We start from the raw sequence: 27,497 nt of genomic DNA, 5'->3' as shown, positions 1-27,497 counted from the left end.
GTGAAGGGTCTTCCCTGTTGAGAGGAGAGAGTGAAGGCTCTTCCCTGTTGAGAGGAGAGAGTGAAGGGTCTTCCCTGTTGAGAGAGGAGAGAGTGAAGGGTCTTCCCTGTTGAGAGGAGAGAGTGAAGGGTCTTCCCTGTTGAGAGGAGAGAGTGAAGGGTCTTCCCTGTTGAGAGGTGAGTGAAGGGTCTTCCCTGTTGAGAGGAGAGAGTGAAGGGTCTTCCCTGTTGAGAGGTGAGAGTGAAGGGTCTTCCCTGTTGAGAGGAGAGAGTGAAGGGTCTTCCCTGTTGAGAGGAGAGAGTGAAGGGTCTTCCCTGTTGAGAGGAGAGAGTGAAGGGTCTTCCCTGTTGAGAGGAGAGAGTGAAGGGTCTTCCCTGTTGAGAGGAGAGAGTGAAGGGTCTTCCCTGTTGAGAGGAGAGAGTGAAGGGTCTTCCCTGTTGAGAGGGAGAGAGTGAAGGGTCTTCCCTGTTGAGAGGAGAGAGTGAAGGGTCTTCCCTGTTGAGAGGAGAGAGTGAAGGGTCTTCCCTGTTGAGAGGAGAGAGTGAAGGCTCTTCCCTGTTGAAGGAGAGAGTGAAGGCTCTTCCCTGTTGAGAGGAGAGAGTGAAGGCTCTTCCTGTTGAGAGGAGAGAGTGAAGGGTCTTCCCTGTTGAGAGGAGAGAGTGAAGGGTCTTCCCTGTTGAAGAGAGAGTGAAGGGTCTTCCCTGTTGAGAGGAGAGAGTGAAGGGTCTTCCCTGTTGAGAGGGAGAGAGTGAAGGGTCTTCCCTGTTGAGAGGAGAGAGTGAAGGGTCTTCCCTGTTGAGAGGAGAGAGTGAAGGGTCTTCCCTGTTGAGAGGAGAGAGTGAAGGGTCTTCCCTGTTGAGAGGAGAGAGTGAAGGCTCTTCCCTGTTGAGAGGAGAGAGTGAAGGGTCTTCCCTGTTGAGAGGAGAGAGTGAAGGGTCTTCCCTGTTGAGAGGAGAGAGTGAAGGGTCTTCCCTGTTGAGAGGAGAGAGTGAAGGGTCTTCCCTGTTGAGAGGAGAGAGTGAAGGCTCTTCCTGTTGAGAGGAGAGAGTGAAGGGTCTTCCCTGTTGAGAGGAGAGAGTGAAGGGTCTTCCCTGTTGAGAGGAGAGAGTGAAGGGTCTTCCCTGTTGAGAGGAGAGAGTGAAGGGTCTTCCCTGTTGAGAGGAGAGAGTGAAGGGTCTTCCCTGTTGAGAGGAGAGAGTGAAGGGTCTTCCCTGTTGAGAGGAGAGAGTGAAGGGTCTTCCCTGTTGAGAGGAGAGAGTGAAGGGTCTTCCCTGTTGAGAGGAGAGAGTGAAGGGTCTTCCTGTTGAGAGGAGAGAGTGAAGGGTCTTCCCTGTTGAGAGGAGAGAGTGAAGGGTCTTCCCTGTTGAGAGGAGAGAGTGAAGGCTCTTCCCTGTTGAGAGGAGAGAGTGAAGGGTCTTCCCTGTTGAGAGGGTGAAGGGTCTTCCTGTTGAGAGGAGAGAGTGAAGGGTCTTCCCTGTTGAAGGAGAGAGTGAAGGGTCTTCCCTGTTGAGAGGAGAGAGTGAAGGGTCTTCCCTGTTGAGAGGAGAGAGTGAAGGGTCTTCCCTGTTGAGAGGAGAGAGTGAAAGGGTCTTCCCTGTTGAGAGGAGAGAGTGAAGGGTCTTCCCTGTTGAGAGGAGAGAGTGAAGGGTCTTCCCTGTTGAGAGGAGAGAGTGAAGGGTCTTCCCTGTTGAGAGGAGAGAGTGAAGGGTCTTCCCTGTTGAGAGGAGAGAGTGAAGGGTCTTCTCTGTTGAGAGGAGAGAGTGAAGGATCTTCTCTGTGATGGTCAGTCTTCTGAAACTGGGAGATGTGACCCTTTAAATACTGTTCTGACCAGACCCGTGACAATGGAGCCTTAGTCTTCCTCCAGCTACTCTGACCTTAACAAATATAACACGTGAACTAGTTATCAGCTGCTTTGAATGTGTTCTGATATTAGGCCCAGGTGGAGAGAGACATGATGGTGCAGGTGGAGGCCCAGGTGGAGAGAGACATGATGGTGCAGGTGGAGGCCCAGGTGGAGAGAGACGTGATGGTGCAGGTGGAGGCCCAGGTGGAGAGAGACATGATGGTGCAGGTGGAGGCCCAGGTGGAGAGAGACATGATGGTGCAGGTGGAGGCCCAGGTGGAGAGAGACATGATGGTGCAGGTGGAGGCCCAGGTGGAGAGAGACGTGATGGTGCAGGTGGAGGCCCAGGTGGAGATTTATATACACTATTTATATACACTATTTATATACACTATCTATATACACTATTTATATACACTATTTATATACACTATTTATATACACTATTTATATACACTATCTATATACACTATCTATATACACTATTTACATACACTATCTATATACACTATCTATATACACTATTTATATACACTATCTATATACACTATTTATATACACTATTTATATACACTATTTATATACACTATCTATATACACTATTTATATACACTATTTATATACACTATTTATATACACTATCTATATACACTATCTATATACACTATTTATATACACTATCTATATACACTATTTATATACACTATATATATACACTATATATATATATACTATCATACACAGGTTGTCAGTATACAGAACAATAATATGATATGTTACTTTGTGTTCTGTTCATCACCACTCTATAACTCAATTGGACATTGGTGTGGTGATATTGATCCTTCACATACATACAGATTAACGTGTTACAACTTTCACTCTAGAATCAAGAACACAGAGGAACTGATGAGATTACCTGACTCCTCCCCAGAAGTAATAATATAATAATATATGCCATTTAGCAGACGCTTTTATCCAAAGCGACTTACAGTCATGTGTGCATACATTCTACGTATGGGTGGTCCCGGGGATTGAACCCACTACCCTGGCGTTACAAGCGCCATGCTCTACCAACTGAGCTACAGCTGATTGGCTTAATACCCATGAGACATGACTAATTAGATGAGGGTTCATTTTGCACGCCCAATTTTTCAGTTTTTGATTTGTTAAAAAAGTTTGAAATATCCAATAAATGTCGTTCCACTTCATGATTGTGTCCCACTTGTTGTTAATTCTTCACAAAAAAATACAGTCTTATATCTTTATGTTTGAAGCCAGAAATGTGGCAAAAGGTCGCAAAGTTCAAGGGGGCCGAATACTTTCGCAGGGCACTGTATTTATTCTTGTGATGGAACTACTCCACTCTTACCCAAGCGGCAGAACTACTCCACTCTTACCTAAGCAGGCAGAACTACTCCACTCTTACCCAAACGGCGGAACTACTCCACTCTTACCCAAGCGGCAGAACTACTCCACTCTTACCCAAGCGGCAGAACTACTCCACTCTTACCCAAGCGGCAGAACTACTCCACTCTTACCCAAGCGGCAGAACTACTCCACTCTTACCCAAGCGGCAGAACTACTCCACTCTTACCCAAGCGGCAGAACTACTCCACTCCACCCAAGCGGCAGAACTACTCCACTCTTGCCTAAGCGGCAGAACTACTCCACTCTTACCCAAGCGGCAGAACTACTCCACTCCACCCAAGCGGCAGAACTACTCCACTCCACCCAAGCGGCAAAACTACTCCACTCTTACCCAAGCGGCAGAAGTACTCCACTCTTACCCAAGCGGCAGAACTACTCCACTCCACCCAAGCGGCAGAACTACTCCACTCTTACCCAAGCGGCAGAACTACTCCACTCTTACCCAAGCGGCAGAACTACTCCACTCTACCCAAGCGGCAGAACTACTCCACTCCACCCAAGCGGCAGAACTACTCCACTCTTACCCAAGCGGCAGAACTACTCCACTCTTATCCAAGCGGCAGAACTACTCCACTCTTACCCAAGCGGCAGAACTACTCCACTCCACCCAAGCGGCAGAACTACTCCACTTTTACCTAAGCGGCAGAACTACTCCACTCCACCCAAGCGGCAGAACTACTCCACTCTTACCTAAGCGGCAGAACTACTCCACTCTTACCCAAGCGGCAGAACTACTCCACTCCACCCAAGCGGCAGAACTACTCCACTCTTACCCAAGCGGCAGAACTACTCCACTCTTACCCAAGCGGCAGAACTACTCCACTCTTACCCAAGCGGCAGAACTACTCCACTCCACCCAAGCGGCAGAACTACTCCACTCCACCCAAGCGGCAGAACTACTCCACTCTTACCCAAGCGGCAGAACTACTCCACTCTTACCCAAGCGGCAGAACTACTCCACTCTTACCTAAGCAGCAGAACTACTCCACTCTTACCCAAGCGGCAGAACTACTCCACTCCACCCAAGCAGCAGAACTACTCCACTCTTACCCAAGCAGCAGAACTACTCCACTCTTACCCAAGCGGCAGAACTACTCCACTCCACCCAAGCAGCAGAACTACTCCACTCTTACCCAAGCGGCAGAACTACTCCACTCTTACCCACGCGGCAGAACTACTCCACTCCACCCAAGCGGCAGAACTACTCCACTCTTACCCAAGCAGCAGAACTACTCCACTCTTACCCAAGCGGCAGAACTACTCCACTCTTACCCAAGCGGCAGAACTACTCCACTCTTACCCAAGCGGCAGAACTACTCCACTCTTACCCAAGCGGCAGAACTACTCCACTCTTACCCAAGCGGCAGAACTACTCCACTCTTACCCAAGCGGCAGAACTACTCCACTCTTACCCAAGCGGCAGAACTACTCCACTCCACCCAAGCGGCAGAACTACTCCACTTTTACCCAAGCGGCAGAACTACTCCACTCCACCCAAGCGGCAGAACTACTCCACTTTTACCCAAGCGGCAGAACTACTCCACTCTTACCCAAGCGGCAGAACTACTCCACTCCACCCAAGCGGCAGAACTACTCCACTCTTACCCAAGCGGCAGAACTACTCCACTCTTACCCAAGCGGCAGAACTACTCCACTCTTACCCAAGCGGCAGAACTACTCCACTCTTACCCAAGCGGCAGAACTACTCCACTCTTACCCAAGCGGCAGAACTACTCCACTCTTACCCAAGCGGCAGAACTACTCCACTCTTACCCAAGTGGCAGAACTACTCCACTCTTACCCAAGCGGCAGAACTACTCCACTCTTACCCAAGTGGCAGAACTACTCCACTCTTACCCAAGCGGCAGAACTACTCCACTCCACCCAAGTGGCAGAACTACCCACTCTTACCCAAGCGGCAGAACTACTCCACTCCACCCAAGTGGCAGAACTACTCCACTCTTACCCAAGCGGCAGAACTACTCCACTCCACCCAAGCGGCAGAACTACTCCACTCCACCCAAGCGGCAGAACTACTCCACTCCACCCAAGCGGCAGAACTACTCCACTCTTACCCAAGCGGCAGAACTACTCCACTCTTACCCAAGCGGCAGAACTACTCCACTCCACCCAAGCGGCAGAACTACTCCACTCCTACCCAAGCGGCAGAACTACTCCACTCTTACCCAAGCGGCAGAACTACTCCACTCTTACCCAAGCGGCAGAACTACTCCACTCTTACCCAAGCGGCAGAACTACTCCACTCCACCCAAGTGGCAGAACTACTCCACTCTTACCCAAGCGGCAGAACTACTCCACTCTTACCCAAGCAGCAGAACTACTCCACTCTTACCCAAGCGGCAGAACTACTCCACTCTTACCCAAGCGGCAGAACTACTCCACTCCACCCAAGCGGCAGAACTACTCCTCTTCCACCCAAGCGGCAGAACTACTCCACTCTTACCCAAGCGGCAGAACTACTCCACTCTTACCCAAGCAGCAGAACTACTCCCCAAGCTCTTCTTACCCAAGCGGCAGAACTACTCCACTCCACCCAAGCGGCAGAACTACTCCACTCTTACCCAAGCAGCAGAACTACTCCACTCTTACCCAAGCGGCAGAACTACTCCACTCCACCCAAGCAGCAGAACTACTCCACTCTTACCCAAGCGGCAGAACTACTCCACTCTTACCCAAGCGGCAGAACTACTCCACTCTTACCCAAGCGGCAGAACTACTCCACTCTTACCCAAGCAGCAGAACTACTCCACTCTTACCCAAGCGGCAGAACTACTCCACTCTTACCCAAGCGGCAGAACTACTCCACTCTTACCCAAGCGGCAGAACTACTCCACTCCCCCAAAGCGGCAGAACTACTCCACTCTTACCCAAGCGGCAGAACTACTCCACTCTTACCCAAGCGGCAGAACTACTCCACTCTTACCCAAGCGGCAGAACTACTCCACTCTTACCCAAGCGGCAGAACTACTCCACTCTTACCCAAGCGGCAGAACTACTCCACTCTTACCCAAGCGGCAGAACTACTCCACTCTTACCCAAGCGGCAGAACTACTCCACTCTTACCCAAGCGGCAGAACTACTCCACTCTTACCCAAGCGGCAGAACTACTCCACTCTTACCCAAGCACCCAAGCGGCAGAACTACTCCACTCTTACCCAAGCGGCAGAACTACTCCACTCTTACCCAAGCGGCAGAACTACTCCACTCTTACCCAAGCGGCAGAACTACTCCACTCTTACCCAAGCAGCAGAACTACCCAAGCGGCAGAACTACTCCACTCTTACCCAAGCGGCAGAACTACTCCACTCTTACCCAAGCGGCAGAACTACTCCACTCTTACCCAAGCAGCAGAACTACTCCACTCTTACCCAAGCGGCAGAACTACTCCACTCTACCCAAGCGGCAGAACTACTCCACTCTTACCCAAACTACAGCAGCAGAACTACTCCACTCTTACCCAAGCAGCAGAACTACTCCACTCTTACCCAAGCGGCAGAACTACTCCACTCTTACCCAAGCAGCAGAACTACTCCACTCTTACCCAAGCGGCAGAACTACTCCACTCTTACCCAAGCAGCAGAACTCTTACCCAAGCGGCAGAACTACTCCACTCTTACCCAAGCGGCAGAACTACTCCACTCTTACCCAAGCAGCAGAACTACTCCACTCTTACCCAAGCGGCAGAACTACTCCACTCTTACCCAAGCGGCAGAACTACTCCACTCTTACCCAAGCGGCAGAACTACTCCACTCTTACCCAAGCGGCAGAACTACTCCACTCTTACCCAAGCGGCAGAACTACTCCACTCTTACCCAAGCGGCAGAACTACTCCACTCTTACCCAAGCAGCAGAACTACTCCACTCTTACCCAAGCGGCAGAACTACTCCACTCTTACCCAAGCAGCAGAACTACTCCACTCTTACCCAAGCGGCAGAACTACTCCACTCTTACCCAAGCGGCAGAACTACTCCACTCTTACCCAAGCGGCAGAACTACTCCACTCTTACCCAAGCGGCAGAACTACTCCACTCTCTACCCAAGCAGCAGAACTACTCCCCAAGCTCTCACCCAAGCGGCAGAACTACTCCACTCTTTACCCAAGCGGCAGAACTACTCCACTCTTACCCAAGCGGCAGAACTACTCCACTCTTACCCAAGCAGCAGAACTACTCCACTCTTACCCAAGCGGCAGAACTACTCCACTCTTACCCAAGCGGCAGAACTACTCCACTCTTACCCAAGCGGCAGAACTACTCCACTCTTACCCAAGCAGCAGAACTACTCCACTCTTACCCAAGCAGCAGAACTACTCCACTCTTACCCAAGCAGCAGAACTACTCCACTCTTACCCAAGCGAACTACTCCACTCTTACCCAAGCAGAACTACTCCACTCTTACCCAAGCAGCAGAACTACTCCACTCTTACCCAAGCAGCAGAACTACTCCACCCAAGCGGCAGAACTCTTACCCAAGCGGCAGAACTACTCCACTCTTACCCAAGCAGCAGAACTACTCCACTCTTACCCAAGCGGCAGAACTACTCCACTCTTACCCAAGCGGCAGAACTACTCCACCCAAGCAGCAGAACTCCACTCTTACCCAAGCGGCAGAACTACTCCACTCTTACCCAAGCAGCAGAACTACTCCACTCTTACCCAGAACTACTCGGCAGAACTACTCCACTCTTACCCAAGCAGCAGAACTACTCCACTCTTACCCAAGCGACAGAACTACTCCACTCTTACCCAAGCGGCAGAACTACTCCACTCTTACCCAAGCGGCAGAACTACTCCACTCTTCCACCCAAGCGGCAGAACTACTCCACTCTTACCCAAGCGGCAGAACTACTCCACTCTTACCCAAGCAGCAGAACTACTCCACTCTTACCCAAGCAGCAGAACTACTCCACTCTTACCCAAGCGGCAGAACTACTCCACTCTTACCCAAGCGGCAGAACTACTCCACTCTTACCCAAGCAGCAGAACTACTCCACTCTTACCCAAGCAGCAGAACTACTCCACTCTTACCCAAGCAGCAGAACTACTCCACTCTTACCCAAGCGGCAGAACTACTCCACTCTTACCCAAGCAGCAGAACTACTCCACTTACCCAAGCGGCAGAACTCTTACCCAAGCAGCAGAACTACTCCACTCTTACCCAAGCAGCAGAACTACTCCACTCTTACCCAAGCAGCAGAACTACTCCACCTTACCCAAGCAGCAGAACTACTCCACTCTTACCCAAGCGGCAGAACTACTCCACTCTTACCCAAGCAGCAGAACTACTCCACTCTTACCCAAGCGAACAGAACTACAGAACTACTCTCTACCCAAGCAGCAGAACTACTCCACTCTTACCCAAGCAGCAGAACTACTCCACTCTTACCCAAGCGGCAGAACTACTCCACTCTTACCCAAGCGGCAGAACTACTCCACTCTTACCCAAGCAGCAGAACTACTCCACTCTTACCCAAGCAGCAGAACTACTCCACTCTTACCCAAGCGGCAGAACTACTCCACTCTTACCCAAGCGGCAGAACTACTCCACTCTTACCCAAGCGGCAGAACTACTCCACTCTTACCCAAGCGGCAGAACTACTCCACTCTTACCCAAGCGGCAGAACTACTCCACTCTTACCCAAGCAGCAGAACTACCCAAGCGGCAGAACTACTCCACTCTTACCCAAGCGGCAGAACTACTCCACTCTTACCCAAGCGGCAGAACTACTCCACTCTTACCCAAGCGGCAGAACTACTCCACTCTTACCCAAGTGGCAGAACTACTCCACTCTTACCCAAGCGGCAGAACTACTCCACTCTTACCCAAGCGGCAGAACTACTCCACTCTTACCCAAGTGGCAGAACTACTCCACTCTTACCCAAGTGGCAGAACTACTCCACTCTTACCCAAGTGGCAGAACTACTCCACTCTTACCCAAGTGGCAGAACTACTCCACTCTTACCCAAGCAGCAGAACTACTCCACTCTTACCCAAGCGGCAGAACTACTCCACTCTTACCCAAGCGGCAGAACTACTCCACTCTTACCCAAGCAGCAGAACTACTCCACTCTTACCCAAGCGGCAGAACTACTCCACTCTTACCCAAGCGGCAGAACTACTCCACTCTTACCCAAGCAGCAGAACTACTCCACTCTTACCCAAGCGGCAGAACTACTCCACTCTTACCCAAGCGGCAGAACTACTCCACTCTTACCCAAGCGGCAGAACTACTCCACTCTTACCCAAGCAGCAGAACTACTCCACTCTTACCCAAGCAGCAGAACTACTCCACTCTTACCCAAGCGGCAGAACTACTCCACTCTTACCCAAGCAGCAGAACTACTCCACTCTTACCCAAGCGGCAGAACTACTCCACTCTTACCCAAGCGGCAGAACTACTCCACTCTTACCCAAGCGGCAGAACTACTCCACTCTTACCCAAGCGGCAGAACTACTCCACTCTTACCCAAGTGGCAGAACTACTCCTCTTACCCAAGCAGCAGAACTACCCACTCTTACCCAAGCGGCAGAACTACTCCACTCTTACCCAAGCGGCAGAACTACTCCACTCTTACCCAAGCGGCAGAACTACTCCACTCTTACCCAAGCAGCAGAACTACTCCACTCTTACCCAAGCAGCAGAACTACTCCACTCTTACCCAAGCAGCAGAACTACTCCACTCTTACCCAAGCAGCAGAACTACTCCACTCTTACCCAAGCAGCAGAACTACTCCACTCTTACCCAAGCGGCAGAACTACTCCACTCTTACCCAAGCGGCAGAACTACTCCACTCTTACCCAAGCGGCAGAACTACTCCACTCTTACCCAAGCAGCAGAACTACTCCACTCTTACCCAAGCAGCAGAACTACTCCACTCTTACCCAAGCGGCAGAACTACTCCACTCTTACCCAAGCGGCAGAACTACTCCACTCTTACCCAAGCAGCAGAACTACTCCACTCTTACCCAAGCCTACTCACTCTTACCCAAGCAGCAGAACTACTCCACTCTTACCCAAGCAGCAGAACTACTCCACTCTTACCCAAGCAGCAGAACTACTCCACTCTTACCCAAGCAGCAGAACTACTCCACTCTTACCCAAGCAGCAGAACTACTCCACCCAAGCGGCAGAACTACTTACCCAAGCGGCAGAACTACTCCACTCTTACCCAAGCAGCAGAACTACTCCACTCTTACCCACCCAAGCAGCAGAACTACTCCACTCTTACCCAAGCAGCAGAACTACTCCACTCTTACCCAAGCAGCAGAACTACTCCACTCTTACCCAAGCAGCAGAACTACTCCACTCTTACCCAAGCAGCAGAACTACTCCACTCTTACCCAAGCAGCAGAACTACTCCACTCTTACCCAAGCAGCAGAACTACTCCACTCTTACCCAAGCGGCAGAACTACTCCACTCTTACCCAAGCGGCAGAACTACTCCACTCTTACCCAAGCGGCAGAACTACTCCACTCTTACCCAAGCAACTACTCCACTCTTACCCAGAACTACTCCACTCTTACCCAAGCAGCAGAACTACTCCACTCTTACCCAAGCGGCAGAACTACTCCACTCTTACCCAAGCGGCAGAACTACTCCACTCTTACCCAAGCAGAACTACTCCACTCTTACCCAAGCAGAACTACTCCACTCTTACCCAAGCAGCAGAACTACTCCACTCTTACCCAAGCAGCAGAACTACTCCACTCTTACCCAAGCGGCAGAACTACTCCACTCTTACCCAAGCAGCAGAACTACTCCACTCTTACCCAAGCAGCAGAACTACTCCACTCTTACCCAAGCGGCAGAACTACTCCACTCTTACCCAAGCGGCAGAACTACTCCACTCTTACCCAAGCGGCAGAACTACTCCACTCTTACCCAAGCAGCAGAACTACTCCACTCTTACCCAAGCAGCAGAACTACTCCACTCTTACCCAAGCAGCAGAACTACTCCACTCTTACCCAAGCGGCAGAACTACTCCACTCTTACCCAAGCGGCAGAACTACTCCACTCTTACCCAAGCAGAACAGAACAGAACTACTCCTCTCCCAAGCGGCAGAACTACTCCACTCTTACCCAAGCAGCAGAACTACTCCACTCTTACCCAAGCAGCAGAACTACTCCACTCTTACCCCACTCTTACCCAAGCAGCAGAACTACTCCACTCTTACCCAAAGCAGCAGAACTACTCCACTCTTACCCAAGCGGCAGAACTACTCCACTCTTACCCAAGCGGCAGAACTACTCCACTCTTACCCAAGCGGCAGAACTACTCCACTCTTACCCAAGCAGCAGAACTACTCCACTCTTACCCAAGCAGCAGAACTACTCCTCTTACTCTTACCCAAGCAGCAGAACTACTCCACTCTTACCCAAGCAGCAGAACTACTCCACTCTTACCCAAGCAGCAGAACTACTCCACTCTTACCCAAGCGGCAGAACTACTCCACTCTTACCCAAGCAGCAGAACTACTCCACTCTTACCCAAGCAGCAGAACTACTCCACTCTTACCCAAGCGGCAGAACTACTCCACTCTTACCCAAGCAGCAGAACTACTCCACTCTTACCCAAGCAGCAGAACTACTCCACTCTTACCCAAGCGGCAGAACTACTCCACTCTTACCCAAGCGGCAGAACTACTCCACTCTTACCCAAGCAGCAGAACTACTCCACTCTTACCCAAGCAGCAGAACTACTCCACTCTTACCCAAGCGGCAGAACTACTCCACTCTTACCCAAGCGGCAGAACTACTCCACTCTTACCCAAGCGGCAGAACTACTCCACTCTTACCCAAGCAGCAGAACTACTCCACTCTTACCCAAGCAGCAGAACTACTCCACTCTTACCCAAGCGGCAGAACTACTCCACTCTTACCCAAGCAGCAGAACTACTCCACTCTTACCCAAGCAGCAGAACTACTCCACTCTTACCCAAGCAGCAGAACTACCCAAGCAGCCTACTCTTACCCAAGCAGCAGAACTACTCCACTCTTCTTACCCAAGCGGCAGAACTACTCCACTCTTCTTGCCCAAGCGGCAGAACTACTACCCACTCTTACCCAAGCAGCAGAACTACTCCACTCTTACCTTACCCAAGCGGCAGAACTACTCCACTCTTACCCAAGCAGCAGAACTACTCCACTCTTACCCAAGCGGCAGAACTACTCCACTCTTACCCAAGCAGCAGAACTACTCCACTCTTACCCAAGCGGCAGAACTACTCCACTCTTACCCAAGCGGCAGAACTACTCCACTCTTACCCAAGCAGCAGAACTACTCCACTCTTACCCAAGCAGGCAGAACTACTCCACTCTTACGGCAGAACTACTCCACTCTTACCCAAGCAGCAGAACTACTCCACTCTTACCCAAGCAGCAGAACTACTCCACTCTTACCCAAGCGGCAGAACTACTCCACTCTTACCCAAGCAGCAGAACTACTCCTCTTACCCAAGCAGCAGAACTACTCACCTTACCCAAGCGGCAGAACTACTCCACTCTTACCCAAGCGGCAGAACTACTCCACTCTTACCCAAGCGGCAGAACTACTCCACTCTTACCCAAGCGGCAGAACTACTCCACTCTTACCCACTCTCCACTCTACCCAAGCGCGAACTACTCCACTCTTACAGAACTACTCCACTCTTACCCAAGCAGCAGAACTACTCCACTCTTACCCAAGCGGCAGAACTACTCCACTCTTACCCAAGCGGCAGAACTACTCCACTCTTAAGCCCAAGCAGCAGAACTACTCCACTCTTACCCAAGCGGCAGAACTACTCCACTCTTACCCAAGCAGCAGAACTACTCCACTCTTACCCAAGCGGCAGAACTACTCCACTCTTACCCAAGCGGAACTACAGAACTACTCCAAGCTACTCCACTCTTACCCAAGCAGCAGAACTACTCCACTCTTACCCAAGCGGCAGAACTACTCCACTCTTACCCAAGCGGCAGAACTACTCCACTCTTACCCAAGCAGCAGAACTACTCCACTCTTACCCAAGCAGCAGAACTACTCCACTCTTACCCAAGCGGCAGAACTACTCCACTCTACCCAAGCCGCAGAACTACTCCACTCTTACCCAAGCAGCAGAACTACTCCACTCTTACCCAAGCAGCAGAACTACTCCACTCTTACCCAAGCAGCAGAACTACTCCACTCCACCCAAGCCGCAGAACTACTCCACTCTTACCCAAGCAGCAGAACTACTCCACTCTTACCCAAGCGGCAGAACTACTCCACTCTTACCCAAGCAGCAGAACTACTCCACTCTTACCCAAGCAGCAGAACTACTCCACTCTTACCCAAGCAGCAGAACTACTCCACTCTTACCCAAGCGGCAGAACTACTCCACTCTTACCCAAGCAGCAGAACTACTCCACTCTTACCCAAGCGCAGAACTACTCCACTCTTACCCAAGCGGCAGAACTACTCCACTCTTACCCAAGCAGCAGAACTACTCCACTCTTACCCAAGCAGCAGAACTACTCCACTCTTACCCAAGCGGCAGAACTACTCCACTCTTACCCAAGCGAGAACTACTCCACTCTTACCCAAGCAGCAGAACTACTCCACTCTTACCCAAGCGGCAGAACTACTCCACTCTTACCCAAGCGGCAGAACTACTCCACTCTTACCCAAGCGGCAGAACTACTCCACTCTTACCCAAGCAGCAGAACTACTCCACTCTTACCCAAGCAGCAGAACTACTCCACTCTTACCCAAGCGGCAGAACTACTCCACTCTTACCCAAGCAGCAGAACTACTCCACTCTTACCCAAGCAGCAGAACTACTCCACTCTTACCCAAGCGGCAGAACTACTCCACTCTTACCCAAGCGGCAGAACTACTCCACTCAGAACTACTCCACCCAAGCAGCAGAACTACTCCACTCTTACCCAAGCAGCAGAACTACTCCACTCTTACCCAAGCAGCAGAACTACTCCACTCTTACCCAAGCAGCAGAACTACTCCACTCTTACCCAAGCAGCAGAACTACTCCACTCTTACCCAAGCGGCAGAACTACTCCACTCTTACCCAAGCAGCAGAACTAGAACAGCAGAACTACTCCACTCTTACCCAAGCAGCAGAACTACTCCACTCTTACCCAAGCGGCAGAACTACTCCACTCTTACCCAAGCAGCAGAACTACTCCACTCTTACCCAAGCGGCAGAACTACTCCACTCTTACCCAAGCAGCAGAACTACTCCACTCTTACCCAAGCAGCAGAACTACTCTTACCCACTCTTACCCAAGCGGCAGAACTACTCCACTCTTACCCAAGCAGCAGAACTACTCCACTCTTACCCAAGCAGCAGAACTACTCCACTCTTACCCAAGCGGCAGAACTACTCCACTCTTACCCAAGCAGCAGAACTACTCCACTCTTACCCAAGCAGCAGAACTACTCTTACACTACTCCACTCTTACCCAAGCAGCAGAACTACTCCACTCTTACCCAAGCGGCAGAACTACTCCACTCTTACCCAAGCAGCAGAACTACTCCACTCTTACCCAAGCAGCAGAACTACTCCACTCTACCCAAGCAGCAGAACTACTCCACTCTTACCCAAGCAGCAGAACTACTCCACTCTTACCCAAGCAGCAGAACTACTCCACTCTTACCCAAGCGGCAGAACTACTCCACTCTTACCCAAGCAGCAGAACTACTCCACTCTTACCCAAGCAGCAGAACTACTCCACTCTTACCCAAGCAGCAGAACTACTCCACTCTTACCCAAGCGGCAGAACTACTCCACTCTTACCCAAGCAGCAGAACTACTCCACTCTTACCCAAGCAGCAGAACTACTCCACTCTTACCCAAGCGCAGAACTACTCCACTCTTACCCAAGCAGCAGAACTACTCCACTCTTACCCAAGCAGCAGAACTACTCCACTCTTACCCAAGCAGCAGAACTACTCCACTCTTACCCAAGCAGCAGAACTACTCCACTCTTACCCAAGCGGCAGAACTACTCCACTCTTACCCAAGCAGCAGAACTACTCCACTCTTACCCAAGCGGCAGAACTACTCCACTCTTACCCAAGCGGCAGAACTACTCCACTCTTACCCAAGCAGCAGAACTACTCCACTCTTACCCAAGCAGCAGAACTACTCCACTCTTACCCAAGCAGCAGAACTACTCCACTCTTACCCAAGCGGCAGAACTACTCCACTCTTACCCAAGCAAGCAGAACTACTCCACTCTTACCCAAGCAGCAGAACTACTCCACTCTTACCCAAGCAGCAGAACTACTCCACTCTTAAGCAGCAGAACTACCCACTCTTACCCAGCAGCAGAACAGCAGAACTACTCCACTCTTACCCAAGCGGCAGAACTACTCCACTCTTACCCAAGCGGCAGAACTACTCCACTCTTACCCAAGCAGCAGAACTACTCCACTCTTACCCAAGCAGCAGAACTACTCCACTCTTACCCAAGCAGCAGAACTACTCCACTCTTACCCAAGCGGCAGAACTACTCCACTCTTACCCAAGCAGCAGAACTACTCCACTCTTACCCAAGCAGCAGAACTACTCCACTCTTACCCAAGCAGCAGAACTACTCCACTCTTACCCAAGCAGCAGAACTACTCCACTCTTACCCAAGCGGCAGAACTACTCCACTCTTACCCAAGCAGCAGAACTACTCCACTCTTACCCAAGCAGCAGAACTACTCCACTCTTACCCAAGCAGCAGAACTACTCCACTCTTACCCAAGCAGCAGAACTACTCCACTCTTACCCAAGCAGCAGAACTACTCCACTCTTACCCAAGCGGCAGAACTACTCCACTCTTACCTCTTACCAAGCAGCAGAACTACTCCACTCTTACCCAAGCGGCAGAACTACTCCACTCTTACCCAAGCAGCAGAACTACTCCACTCTTACCCAAGCGGCAGAACTACTCCACTCTTACCCAAGCAGCAGAACTACTCCACTCTTACCCAAGCAGCAGAACTACTCCACTCTTACCCAAGCAGAACTACTCCACTCTTACCCAAGCAGCAGAACTACTCCACTCTTACCCAAGCAGCAGAACTACTCCACTCTTACCCAAGCAGCAGAACTACTCCACTCTTACCCAAGCAGCAGAACTACTCCACTCTTACCCAAGCAGCAGAACTACTCCACTCTTACCCAAGCGGCTTACCTTACCCAAGCAGCAGAACTACTCCACTCTTACCCAAGCAGCAGAACTACTCCACTCTTACCCAAGCAGCAGAACTACTCCACTCTTACCCAAGCAGCAGAACTACTCCACTCTTACCCAACCCAAGCAGCAGAACTACTCCACTCTTACCCAAGCAGCAGAACTACTCCACTCTTACCCAAGCAGCAGAACTACTCCACTCTTACCCAAGCAGCAGAACTACTCCACTCTTACCCAAGCAGCAGAACTACTCCACTCTTACCCAAGCAGCAGAACTACTCCACTCTTACCCAAGCAGCAGAACTACTCCACTCTTACCCAAGCAGCAGAACTACTCCACCCAAGCGGCAGAACTCTTACCCAAGCAGCAGAACTACTCCACTCTTACCCAAGCAGCAGAACTACTCCACTCTTACCCAAGCAGCAGAACTACTCCACTCTTACCCAAGCAGCAGAACTACTCCACTCTTACCCAAGCAGCAGAACTACTCCACTCTTACCCAAGCAGCAGAACTACTCCACTCTTACCCAAGCGCAGAACTACTCCACTCTTACCCAAGCAGCAGAACTACTCCACTCTTACCCAAGCAGCAGAACTACTCCACTCTTACCCAAGCAGCAGAACTACTCCACTCTTACCCAAGCAGCAGAACTACTCCACTCTTACCCAAGCAGCAGAACTACTCCCACTCTTACCCAAGCGGCAGAACTACTCCACTCTTACCCAAGCAGCAGAACTACTCCACTCTTACCACAAGCAGCAGAACTACTCCTTTTACCCAAGCGGCAGAACCCAAGCGGCAGAACTACTCCACTCTTACCCAAGCAGCAGAACTACTCCACTCTTACCCAAGCAGCAGAACTACTCCACTCTTACCCAAGCAGCAGAACTACTCCACTCTTACCCAAGCAGCAGAACTACTCCACTCTTACCCAAGCAGCAGAACTACTCCACTCTTACCCAAGCGGCAGAACTACCCACTCTTACCCAAGCAGCAGAACTACTCCACTCTTACCCAAGCGGCAGAACTACTCCACTCTTACCCAAGCAGCAGAACTACTCCACTCTTACCCAAGCAGCAGAACTACTCCACTCTTACCCAAGCGCAGAACTACTCCACTCTTACCCAAGCAGCAGAACTACTCCACTCTTACCCAAGCAGCAGAACTACTCCACTCTTACCCAAGCAGCAGAACTACTCCACTCTTACCCAAGCAGCAGAACTACTCCACTCTTACCCAAGCAGCAGAACTACTCCACTCTTACCCAAGCGGCAGAACTACTACTCTTACCCAAGCGGCAGAACTACCACTCTTACCCAAGCAGCAGAACTACTCCACTCTTCCACCCAAGCAGCAGAACTACTCCACTCTTACCCAAGCAGCAGAACTACTCCACTCTTACCCAAGCGGCAGAACTACTCCACTCTTACCCAAGCAGCAGAACTACTCCACTCTTACCCAAGCGGCAGAACTACTCCACTCTTACCCAAGCAGCAGAACTACTCCACTCTTACCCAAGCAGCAGAACTACTCCACTCTTACCCAAGCAGCAGAACTACTCCACTCTTACCCAAGCAGCAGAACTACTCCACTCTTACCCAAGCAGCAGAACTACTCCACTCTTACCCAAGCAGCAGAACTACTCCACTCTTACCCAAGCAGCAGAACTACTCCACTCTTACCCAAGCAGCAGAACTACTCCACTCTTACCCAAGCAGCAGAACTACTCCACTCTTACCCAAGCAGCAGAACTACTCCACTCTTACCCAAGCAGCAGAACTACTCCACTCTTACCCAAGCGGCAGAACTACTCCACTCTTACCCAAGCAGCAGAACTACTCCACTCTTACCCAAGCGGCAGAACTACTTACCCAAGCGGCCACTCTTACCCAAGCAGCAGAACTACTCCACTCTTACCCAAGCAGCAGAACTACTCCACTCTTACCCAAGCAGCAGAACTACTCCACTCTTACCCAAGCAGCAGAACTACTCCACTCTTACCCAAGCAGCAGAACTACTCCACTCTTACCCAAGCTACTCCACTTACCCAAGCGCAGAACTACTCCACTCTTACCCAAGCGGCAGAACTACTCCACTCTTACCCAAGCAGCAGAACTACTCCACTCTTACCCAAGCAGCAGAACTACTCCACTCTTACCCAAGCGCAGAACTACTCCACTCTTACCCAAGCGGCAGAACTACTCCACTCTTACCCAACCCAAGCGGCAGAACTACTCCACTCTTACCCAAGCAGCAGAACTACTCCACTCTTACCCAAGCAGCAGAACTACTCCACTCTTACCCAAGCAGCAGAACTACTCCACTCTTACCCAAGCGGCAGAACTACTCCACTCTTACCCAAGCGGCAGAACTACTCCACTCTTACCCAAGCGGCAGAACTACTCCACTCTTACCCAAGCGGCAGAACTACTCCACTCTTACCCAAGCAGCAGAACTACTCCACTCTTACCCAAGCGGCAGAACTACTCCACTCTTACCCAAGCGGCAGAAAAATCACTTGTTCTTTGGCTGCAATTCTTACATGATGAAATATTCCCTAAACTATTATGGCTGGTGCCATATCATATTTTGTTTTAGAATTCCATGTTTTATCTGACTACTGTCAGTTGAGACCCCTCTATAGATGAACCTAAGAGTGGAGTAGTTCTCTCTCATGAGATCCCAGATAATTGGTTGCATCATATCTTGTCTTCTTTGATTCAATTTTGTTTTTAAACTCATTTTTATTAAATAGGTTATTCAATGTGCTTTTCTACCTCTTTTGTATATGTTTTATTTGTTTTAATCATTCAGTAATAAACATCACATCAGTACATTGAGCTAGAAACATGACATTGTGACTCTTATAGATGCATATCGTTAAACATTCAAATCCAACAGAAAACCGCCACAGGGGAGAGAATAGGTGATAGTGTCATTTTACTATTCCGTTTGAAAACTCTTCAAATTAACATAACATAAAATCTAACTATGTGTAAACATTCAGATGATAAACTCTCCAGAAGTATGAATGGTCAGTCAAGTGTGACAAATGGTTTCAGTAGATTGGTGGCTGTAAACCCAACTGAAAAACGATAGCAAATATGCAGGACGGTAAATGTTATAGCAGACAGTAGAAGGTCAAATATAGACAGTTGTATTGAGAGTGAAATGAATAGCAGGCTTTTCCATCATGTTGGATATTGAAATCAGCCTTATGGCTCCAAATGACTTTACACACTTGGGCATACAGTATGTTAGATTTCCGTGTCTTGTACAGTGAGAGCTCTTATCGGTAGACATGTTTAAGTTGTTTAGAAACATCCTCCCCTAATCCTGATGTTTCTATTGAACCAGTAGGTTACTCACCTGCACATACTCCGACTCCTTTTAGAAGCAAGAGTTATTGTATACCTCCAGCCTATCACAATCACTCTATTGAGACATATTGCAGACTTGTTGAAAAAGATGTTGCTCATCTCCTTAAGAACAAACAGGAGTCCAAATCTTTCCATAATTACCTAAGGATGAAAAACAGGCTTTGCTTGATTTACAATCTGATACGTCAGTCCTTATTCGTCCTGCTGATAAGGGCGGGTCGGTTGTACTCATGGATAGGACAGCTTATGTACATGAGTGTCATAGACAGCTGCTTGACAACACCTTTTACAAGAAACTCAGAAGTGACCCCTCTTCCCAATTACAGAATACTATCTTTACTGTCCTAGATGGGTATTTCAGTTCTAGTCAGATAACCAAAAAAGAACATGACTTTTTGGCTGTTCAACACCCTAAAATTGCCACTTTCTATACTTTGCCGAAATTACACAAGAATGTTACAAAACCTCCAGGGCGCCCTATTGTAGCGGGCATTGATGCAGTAACGGCCCCTATTGTAGCTGGCATTGATGCAGTAACAGCCCCTATTGTAGCTGGCATTGATGCAGTAACAGCCCCTATTGTAGAGGGCATTGATGCAGTAACAGCCCCTATTGTAGAGGGCATTGATGCAGTAACAGCTCCTATTGTAGAGGGCATTGATGCAGTAACAACCCCTATTGTAGAGGGCATTGATGCAGTAACAGCTCCTATTGTAGAGGGCATTGATGCAGTAACAACCCCTATTGTAGATGGCATTGATGCAGTAACAGCTCCTATTGTAGCTGGCATTGATGCAGTAACAACCCCTATTGTAGAGTGCATTGATGCAGTAACAACCCCTATTGTAGCTGGCATTGATGCTGTAACAACCCCTATTGTAGCTGGCATTGATGCAGTAACGGCCCCTATTGTAGAGGGCATTGATGCAGTAACAGCCCCTATTGTAGAGGGCATTGATGCAGTAACAACCCCTATTGTAGAGTGCATTGATGCAGTAACAACCCCTATTGTAGCTGGCATTGATGCTGTAACAACCCCTATTGTAGAGGGCATTGATGCAGTAACAACCCCTATTGTAGAGGGCATTGATGCAGTAACAACCCCTATTGTAGCTGGCATTGATGCAGTAACAGCTCCTATTGTAGAGGGCATTGATGCAGTAACAGCTCCTATTGTAGCTGGCATTGATGCAGTAACAGCTCCTATTGTAGCTGGCATTGATGCAGTAACGGCCCCTATTGTAGAGGGCATTGATGCAGTAACAACCCCTATTGTAGAGGGCATTGATGCAGTAACAACCCCTATTGTAGAGGGCATTGATGCAGTAACAACCCCTATTGTAGAGGGCATTGATGCAGTAACAGCCCCTATTGTAGAGGGCATTGATGCAGTAACAGCTCCTATTGTAGCTGGCATTGATGCAGTAACGGCCCCTATTGTAGAGGGCATTGATGCAGTAATGGCCCCTATTGTAGCTGGCATTAATGCAGTAACAGCCCCTATTGTAGAGGGCATTGATGCAGTAACAGCTCCTATTGTAGCTGGCATTGATGCAGTAACAGCCCCTATTGTAGCCCCTATACCTACTGTATACCCTCCATCATACCTACTGTATACCCTCCATCATACCTGCTGTATACCCTCCATCATACCTACTGTATACCCTCCATCATGCCTACTGTATACCCTCCATCATACCTACTGTATACCCTCCATCATACCTACTGTATACCTTCCATCATACCTACTGTATTCCCTCCATCATACCTTATGTACCTTCCATCATACCTACTGTATATCCTCCATCATACCTACTGTATACCCTCCATCATACCTACTGTTTACCCTCCCTCATACCTACTGTATACCCTCCATCATACCTACTGTATACCCTCCATCATACCTACTGTATACCCTCCATCATACCTACTGTAGACCCTCCATCATACCTACTGTATACCCTCCATCATACCTACTGTATACCCTCCATCATACCTACTGTATACCCTCCATCATACCTACTGTAGACCCTCCATCATACCTACTGTATACCCTCCATCATACCTACTGTATACCCTCCATCATACCTACTGTATACCCTCCATAATACCTACTGTATACCCTCCATCATACCTACTGTAGACCCTCCATCATACCTACTGTATACCCTCCATAAAACCTTCACCTTCCAGTGGGACTTTACTGGGCTACTGGATGACAAATCTTGACAGAAGAGCATGGCTAACACACAGACATACGCATGCACTCACAGGTGAACACAAACTGAGTGTGTCCTCTCTGTGGAATACGTGTGATGTCACCAGCATTCTTAGAGGATTTACAAATTAGATAACAAGCAGGGCTTGTTTGGGGGAGGGGCTTTATTACTCCTGTATAAGTGGAGAAACATTACTCCTCTGTACTTTATGAAATGGCCCTTTATTACTCCAGGAAAGTAGTCCTCAGCTCCCCCCAAAACCCCAAACAACTTCCTGCGGCTGTGGGTCAGGGGTCAATTTAGAATCCAATAGTACTTAGCTCATATTAGCAGTTATCATCATATCACCTATTAGTGATTGTGCAGTTATCACTTAGTTATAATTAGTTATCAGGTAGTTCTCATTTAGTTATAGATTAGTTATCAGTTAGTTCTCAATTAGTTATCATGTAGTTTTATTATAAATAGTCCACTGTAATACACTAGACCAGGGGTATCCAAAACTACCCTGGAGGTCCAGATTGCTGCTGGTTTTCTGTTCTACCTGATAATGAATTGCATCCACCTGGTGTCCCAGGTATAAATCAGTCCCTGATTAGAAGGGAAGAATTTAAAAAATGCAGTCAAACTGGCACAAAGGTCCAGAATATAATTTAAGAGCACGAGACCAAAGGTCTTTAGGTTGTACATTGTGTGCCATCTGGTGTTGGGATTCAACTATTACATCAGTGATAATCATGTCCATGTGCTGCTAACAGTAATGTCTCCAACATTTCCTCATCTTACAGTAAAACACCATATTACCAATAAATCAATTAACACGAGATGAATGTTAATAAGTGAGTTATAACATATTTAAAAAAATGTAACTCTTAATTGACGGCTTACCCATTTATTAAAACAGACAGGAAACAGAATTCTTGCTCATGTTTTATTATTATTAAGACCTCACTTCATACAGAGACAGAGACAGAGAGGATGGAAGAGAGAGAGAGAACATCTGAGAGGTTTAGACCTCACTTCATACAGAGACAGAGAGGATGGAAGAGAGAGAGAAAACATCTGAGAGGTTTAGACCTCACTTCATACAGAGACAGAGAGGATGGAATAGAGAGAGAACATCTGAGAGGTTTAGAGCTCACCTCATACAGAGACAGAGAAGATGGAAGAGAGAGAGAGAACATCTGAGAGGTTTAGACCTCACTTCATACAGAGACAGAGAGGATGGAAGAGAGAGAGAACATCTGAAAGGTTTAGAACTCAAGCAGCTGGTGCACCCTGGTTGGCACTGGTTTCATCCTATAGGAGACCAAGACCTCTTCTGCCACGCCCCCTCTTCTGATTCTTCTTGAGTGTTTCAGCAACTCTATTGGTAGCACAGCAGAATCTCGCCACAGTTTCAGTAAGTAGATTGGAACCTTGCTATGGACCATTGAAGGAGAGAAAAGTCAGGCCAGCAATTCAGCATAATGCCGTCATGGTTCTAGCTACATTGATGGCGAGCCTTCACCTCATTTAAATATGCTCAGTAATAAATTGATCCATATCCAAAATCCCCCAAAATCCAGTTGTCAAGACAAGAAAGAGAGTTTGTGTTTGATGGAATGGAAGTTCACTACACACTTCAGTTGTTGTATAGCCTCTTCAGAGTCTGATTAAATAAACACACGTACCTGCAAGCAGACAGCCTCACCGTAGCGAATAGTTGTGGCAATATGCTCACAATTGTTGTCGATAACAAAGTATTTCCCACAATCGTTATTCAGGGTCAGAATATCTTGAATCATCTCGTTACGTGTTCTGATAATAAAATGGTCTTTTCCATCTAGATAATTGGCCTTCACAGGGGTACTACTGCCTTTAACCGCATCCAGTGAATCAAAGGCACATTTTGTAACTGTGGAGATTACTTCACCTGATAGAGAAATGGAAATGAAATCAGACATTTTTGTAATTGGTGACTTTATAATAATATTTTGGATTGTATAGGCTCATGTTTCATATTGTTCATATTTTAAACTTACCTGGGAAGTGAAAAATATTCTGTCCATTTTTTCTTATGTTGGGATCGCCAAACACTTCATCACCCACCCAAATTGCATAGTGGTTGAACCCAGTTCGATCAAATTTGATGATATCCCCAAAATTATACTAAAAGATGATTAAATAAATAAATAGAAACATTATAGGAACAAGTAATACCTGAATTGTCTGACGCTAATTGCTATTTACATTGATATTTGCCTGTAAATCACATAATCCATATATTTTAAAAAGTAGTTACACCCAGAGCAGGCAATAATTTCACTGTATTCATTGACAATGTATAATGCTAATGCAACTGACAATTATGGCACATTTTCACAAAGTGTAAGTGTGTTGGAGTCCCAAGTTATATATTCAGAACAAAAAACTACTTTTCAAATAAAAACATGTTCAGTTAGTAATTTACTGTTAATTACTTCAGAAACTTTTCTCTAAAAAGTGAATTAATAATAATAAACTAAATTAATAATACTACAAATGCATTATCGTAACGATATTACTTGAATGACTCGTTTTTAAATGGACTACCAGCACACAGTATGCCATATTATTCAGTAAATCAATAATGTAGTGTTTGTAGTTCTGGTTGTTTTACCTGTTGAACCGGCACAGACCCAGGCCCCTGTTCGTAAAACAGAGAGGCAATTGATTCATAACAAAACAGTAACTATTTTCAATTAAAATAACATGTTCAATTAGCAAAAGCGTTTCTCACTTTTGTTTGATACCTACTAACGAGACGGTATATATCATACTAGTAGATTAGGAGATTATTTATTTAACGTCACTTACCCCTCCTTCAACCGAGATGGTCAGTTGAAAAAGCAAAATGGCCAAAGTTAAGGTCTGCTTTATTGTCATCTTCATGGCTGTCCAGGGGAAATGCTGGACAGGATCAAACAGAGATGCTAATTAAAGAGGAGTCAAGCACATGTTAATTTCAGAGGGCACTAAGTGTCTTCGCATTCATTTTGGCCACTGTAACTATGACTCTTCAAATGACATTTGAATCTCAATAACCCATTTCTAGCTATAGGGTACAGTAGCTTACCACTGGAGTTAATGGAGTTATCTGAGAGTTGTAGGAGCTACAGTCAAATGTCAGACTGACAGTGATTGAAACATGAACGTGTTGCTAAATTTATAGTAATACAACACAACCTCAAAATTACTGGTGAAAATAGATAGTTTTTATAAACAGCCCAAAAACGTTTTTAACACAGGGTTGTGTCCTCAGCCCTCTGCCCAACTCCCTGTTCCACCACAACTGCGTGGCTTTGCGCGTCACCAAATCCATCATCAAGTTTGCTAACGACACCACGGCAATAGCCCTAATAACTAACAACAACGAGTCAGCCTATAGGGAGGAGGAACAGGCATTGAGGAACAGGCATCCCTCAACATCTGCAAAACAGATGATTGTTGACTTTAGGAAGCAGAGAAGGGAACATGCCCACGATCCACATCAATGGGACTGCAGTAGAGAGAGTCAGCAGTTTTAACTTCCTTATCATCTACACAGTTGTGTAAAGTACTCAAGTGAAAATACTTGAGTAATTATCTAGTAGTTTTTTGGGGGTATTTTTATATTTTCAAGTTTTACTTTTACTTCATTACCTTCGTAAAGAAAATAGTGTACTTTTTACTCCACAAATTCTCCCTGACCCTAAAATGTACATTTTGAATGCTTAGCAGGACAGGAAAATTGTCCAATTCACGCACTTATCAAGAGAACATCCCTGGTCATCCATACTGCCTCTGATCTGGCAGACTCACTAAACACACATGCTTTGTTTGTAAATGATGTCTGAGTGTTCCTAAAGAAAAGAATGTACTTTTTACTCCACAAATTTTCCTTGACCCTAAAATGTACATTTTGAAAATTGGATGTAAATGATGTCTGAGTGTTGGAGATTGACCCGGGCTCTCCATAAAAAATGTAAATAAATAATTGTGCCATCTGGTTTGCTGAATTTGAAATGATTTATACCTTTACTTTTTCTTTTGATACTTAAGTATATTTTAGCAATTATTTTTTACTTTGAGACTTAAATATATCTAAAACCAAAATTCTTTTAGACTTATACTTAAGTAGTATTTTACTGGAAGACTTTCACTTTTACCTGAGTAATTTTCTATCAAGGTATCTTTACTTTTACTCAAGTCCTTTTTCCTCCACTGCTTCCCCATAACCAAGGACTTGATATGGACCAGCAACACCACCACTCTTGTCAAGAGGCCACAACAGCGCCTTTACTGACTAAGGCGGCTGAAGAAATCCCGCATGCCACCCCAGGAACTCTTCACAACTGGACGGACCACCTGCTCTGATTCTCCACACTTTAGAACTCAGGCACTCCCACACAGACATCCACTCATCCACACACACTTATACACACACACACACACATTCATACTTCACACACATCACAACTGCTGCTACCTGACTCTTATTTATGATCGTTAAATACTGCACTGTGCCTTCCTGTATTATATATATATGTTAAAATGTTTATTCTATTCTACTGAACCATCTACTTTATGTATATATTCATATATTTTATTATTTATGTTTGTTGTTGCATTGTCCAGAAGGAACCTGCAAGTAAGCATTCTGTCATTGGACTTGTATACCATGTGTATCCTGTACATATGACCAATACAACTTCAAACTTGATCATATGAACATACACCTGTCTAAAAGTCTGAGCTTGATAAAGAGAGGCTATGATAGAGTAGCAGGGGAACACAAGGTTTTATCTGATGTCGTGGAGTCTGAGCTTGATAATCATATCAAGAATCTCACGGACCAGTTTAATGGGCTTAGTTGCCTCAAATGCAACTGGTCAATAAACGGAACTCTGAGCGATATTGAACAGAGAGATCTATATCTGAATGTAGGCATACTTTATTTATACAATATACCACACCCCCATTCCATGAATTAAAATTTGACCTATCAAGCATCATAACAGGACACCATCAGCCACTTACCCTAAAGTGGCTGAACATACCCCACTCTCCCCTTGACTAAAAGATATAGGTGAGACAGACTGATGAAAAGACACACTGCTCCCCCATTACGTTGAGCTCACCTCTAGAGAGTCAGACAAGTGAATTTTGAGTTGAGGTGAAGGGTCTTCCCTGTTGAGAGGAGAGAGTGACGGGTCTTCTCTGTTGAGAGGAGAGAGTGAAGGGTCTTCCCTGTTGAGAGGTGAGTGAAGGGTCTTCCCTGTTGAGAGGAGAGAGTGAAGGGTCTTCCCTGTTGAGAGGAGAGAGTGAAGGATCTTCCCTGTTGAGAGGAGAGAGTGACGGGTCTTCCCTGTTGAGAGGAGAGAGTGAAGGGTCTTCTCTATGATGGTCAGAGCCTACTAAAGCTGGAAG

At 47.6% G+C, this 27,497-nt stretch overlaps 2 long non-coding RNA genes across 12 annotated transcripts in view; one reads left to right on the top strand and one right to left on the bottom strand.

The window, feature by feature from the left end:
* Positions 1 to 27,497, bottom strand: part of LOC118381112 (uncharacterized) — a 34,479-nt gene extending 6,982 nt beyond the window's left edge. For 4 of the 11 annotated variants that reach the window (XR_008077011.1, XR_008077012.1, XR_008077014.1 and 1 more), the window contains exons 1-6: positions 27,209 to 27,496; positions 24,906 to 24,998; positions 24,709 to 24,735; positions 24,092 to 24,218; positions 23,741 to 23,982; positions 23,145 to 23,489 (exon numbers count right to left, since the gene is read on the bottom strand). This is a non-coding gene — a long non-coding RNA (uncharacterized LOC118381112). Of the gene's footprint in view, positions 1 to 23,082; positions 23,490 to 23,740; positions 23,983 to 24,091; positions 24,219 to 24,708; positions 24,736 to 24,905; positions 24,999 to 27,208 lie in introns of all 11 variants that reach the window. The other 7 variants (XR_008077015.1, XR_008077016.1, XR_008077020.1 and 4 more) reach the window with 4 other exon arrangements.
* LOC127910965 (uncharacterized) lies at positions 101 to 27,385 on the top strand. Its single transcript, XR_008077022.1, has 3 exons — positions 101 to 234; positions 1,605 to 1,670; positions 27,244 to 27,385. It is a non-coding gene; the product is annotated as an uncharacterized LOC127910965 (long non-coding RNA).

Source organism: Oncorhynchus keta, chromosome 23, assembly GCF_023373465.1.
Source record: "Oncorhynchus keta strain PuntledgeMale-10-30-2019 chromosome 23, Oket_V2, whole genome shotgun sequence".
Taxonomy (NCBI): domain Eukaryota; kingdom Metazoa; phylum Chordata; class Actinopteri; order Salmoniformes; family Salmonidae; genus Oncorhynchus; species Oncorhynchus keta.
This window is presented reverse-complemented; position numbering and strand designations above follow the sequence as displayed.